This window comes from Vulpes vulpes, chromosome 13 (genome assembly GCF_048418805.1).
Source record: "Vulpes vulpes isolate BD-2025 chromosome 13, VulVul3, whole genome shotgun sequence".
NCBI lineage: Eukaryota > Metazoa > Chordata > Mammalia > Carnivora > Canidae > Vulpes > Vulpes vulpes.
In genome coordinates, this window is record NC_132792.1 from 159,071,806 (window position 1) to 159,075,220 (window position 3,415).

General features: G+C 52.4%; 1 pseudogene; it reads right to left on the reverse strand.

The window, feature by feature from the left end:
* Positions 1 to 1,418: 1,418 nt before the first annotated feature.
* On the reverse strand, positions 1,419 to 1,501 carry LOC112934582 (U4 spliceosomal RNA; annotated as a pseudogene).
* Positions 1,502 to 3,415: the final 1,914 nt, after the last annotated feature.

Here is a 3,415-nt window from a genome sequence, read left to right on the forward strand (position 1 = left end):
GAGAGCAGCCTGGGCTGCAGACGGCGGCATCACTGGCCGGAGCCGGGCTTCTAGGACCTCTGGTTTCTGGGCCGCGATGGCGAGAACGTGGATGATCAGAGGAGCGTTAGGGTTCGCCTGTGGTGCTCAGCTGATGGGGCCTCAGGGAGGCCGGGCTTAGCCCTCTTAAGCTCCCTGGACTGAGCCCCATCTTGGGGACACTCGGGGGGCTCCCGCTTCAAGGCTGGGGACAGACTCTGGACTTGGCCCAACCTTTGTTCATTCGATGCAAAAATGGGGGGGATGATGCCTTCTTAACTACTGACGTTCAACAGACGTTTAGGAAAACACAGGGGAGCTGAGGCACAGGAGATGCTTCATAAATTCTGAATTTACCCCAGGACAGAGGGAGGCTGGTTTATTATTATTCACAACCGTGGAGGCTCCGCAGAGCTGCCCCAGGGCCACATTTACTCTTTAGTTTAACTACTCAGTTTATTTATTCCTGCATTATTTTCCATTCCTTTCATAAACTGGGGCCCACCTGCGTATGCTGCCTGCTGCAGCCCTGCAGCCCTGGTGAGGCATCGGAGGCAGCAGGACGCAGGGCCTGGCTCCTGGGGCGCCCACCCTGGGGGGCAGACCCGGGGGAGGGGGACGTGGAGACCTGCTGGAAGCATTCACACTGGCTCAAATGGTCCCCAAGTCCTCCTAGAAGAGATGGAAGCTGTTGAGCGGATCACGCCGTGTGCACACGGTGGACTCTTGCACGCTTGTTAGAGACGGGTGTGGGGCTTCACGCGGTCACGGGGAGAGACACCCGGGATGAGAAGCAGGTAACAGCGGGGCATCCAGGATGTCGTGCCATTTATGTAAGATTTCCAGTGTGCTTTGCTGTGTTAGGATTGCCTGGGGCGCCCGGGGGGGCTCCGCCAGCCTAAGCGCTGCCTTCAGCTCAGGTCGTGGCCCCGAGGTCCTGGGATGGAGCCCCCCATCCTGCTCCCTGCTCAGCGGGGCGCCTGCTTCTCCCTCCCCTGCCCCTCCTCCTACTCATGCTCTATCTCTCTCAAATAAATAAATAAAATCCTAAAAAAAAAAAAAAGAATTGCCTGGTGGGTCTCTGCAGACCAGAGACCATGCCTCCCATCAGTACAGTCCTGTCCTGATATAGCCCCTTGGCAGGGCTTGCTGCCGGTGGAGAATCATTCCTGACTGAGCCCAGATTCCCGAGTGGTGTGTCATGGTCTTCAGATGTTTCCATTACAAGAAAAGTTGAGAATAACTGTCTGTATATGTGCACAGAGAAACGTCTGGATGTGCACTCTCCCGTAGGTTATCAGTTTTACCTCTAAGGGTGAGAACTTAAAAAAAAAGGGGGGGGGTGAGATGCTTAGTTGAGTTTTGCTTTTCGGTGCCGTTCGAATCAATATAATAACCAAGGGCAACTTCAAAAGTTCTCAATTAGCAATAATCGCGCCTCAGATAAACCTCATTGGCTATGAGACTGCCACTGTGCAAAGCTTCATGCACTACTTAAAAAGAACAGCTCTATTTTATATAGATGTCATAAAATCCACCATTTAATTTTTTTAAGATTTTATTTATTTTAGAGAGAGAGAGAGAGAGCATTAGCAGGGTAGGGGTAGCACATAAGAGGGGTGAGGGAGGGGGATAAGCTGACCCCTTACGGAGCACGGAGCCCCCGCAGGACTCCATCCCAGGGCCCTGAGATCGTGACCCAGGCCAAAATCAAGAGTCAGATGCTTAACTGGCCGAGCCACCCTTGGGCCCCCAAATTCACCATGCAAAGTATACAATGCGGGGATCCCTGGGTGGCTCAGCGGTTGAGGGGCTGCCTTCCGCCCAGGGCGTGACCCCGGGATCCTGGGATTGAGTCCTGCGTTGGGCTCCCTGCGTGGAGCCTGCTTCTCCCTCTGCCTGTGTCTCTGCCTCTCTTTGTGTCTCTCATGAATAAATAAATAAAATCTTTAAAAAAATAAAAATAAAAAACAAAATACAGCATGCAGTGGCTTTTAGTATATCCAGACTTGTGTGACCATCAGCACCATCTTGTTTCAGAATATTTTCATCACCCCAAAAAGAAACCTGGTACCCGTTACGGGGGTACGGCCCCTCCCCCTAGCCCCTGGCAACCATGAATCTTTCTCTCTCTTTCTGTCTTTCTTTCTTTCCTTTCTTTCTTTTTTTTTTTAGATTTATTTATTTATTTGAGGGGGCAAAGGGCAGAGGGAGGAGCAAGAGAATCTTAAGCAGACTCTGTGCTGAGTGTGGAGCCCAACATGGGGCTCGATCTCAGGATCCTGAGCCCAAACCGAGAGTCGGTTGCCTAACTGATTGAGCCACCTGCTGCCCCTACTTTCCGCTTCTACGGATTTGTCTATTTTGGAATTTTCATATAAATGAGATCATCCAGTTCATGGTCTTTGTCACTGGTTTCTTTCATTTGGCATTGGCCCCTGAACACAGGCTTGGACTGGCGGGGCCCGCCAGGGTTTTCTACAGTCCAGTGCTGTAATTGTACTTCCTGTTCCTTGTAATCTTCTCGGTAACATTTATTTTCTCTAGTTCATTGTGGAAATGCAGCGTAAATACATACGGCATAAAAAGAAGTGTCCGTTAACCGGGTGTGTTATCGCAAGGTCTTCCGGTCCGCAGTAGGCCGTGAGGAGTTAGGTCGTGGGGGAGTCACAAGTGACGCAGATTTCTGACTGTATGAGGGGCCAGTCTCCAACCCTCGATGTTCAAGGGTCAGCCAACGGCATTTCATTCCTTTTTATTACTGAGTTACATCTCGACTACGTATTACTATTACAGATAGTTTACCAAAGACCTGGTAGGCCTCGAGCTTGGCGTAGAAATGAGAAGATACCTGAATTGTTAGCGTAGCTCATTTCTCAAAAACGTTTCTGTTGAGCGTCTCTCCTTCGGAGCACTGGAGATCCACCTGCGAACGTGGGCACAAAGCTCTGTGCCCTCAGGTACCTTGTATTCGAGTCGACAAGGGACACGTGATAACCAAGTAAAGAAAGACCTGGGTAGCTTAGGTGACAGTCAGTGCTCTGAAGGCAGGACGGCAGGATGCGTGCTAGAGAGGCAGGGCGGGGAGGGAAGAGGGTCTGTTTTGATGGGGCGTTGGGTGAAGGCCTCTCTGAATGGGTCAAAGCTAAGAGCTGTCTGGAGACCGGTGAGCCATGGGGCGAGGGAATAGGAGGGCCCTGAGACCGGGCAAGCTGCGTGTTTAAGGAGCAGCAAAGCTGTGCGCTAAGCCCGGGGGCCCACGACGTGCCACAGGAGATGAAGAGGCCGGGAGAGCCGGAAGGCGCAGGGCCTCGAGGGCCACAGCAAGGAGCTGGGTGTGCTCCAACCGACAGGGGCCGCCGTAGCCTTCCCCGGGGAGTGACCCAGCCCGATCGCT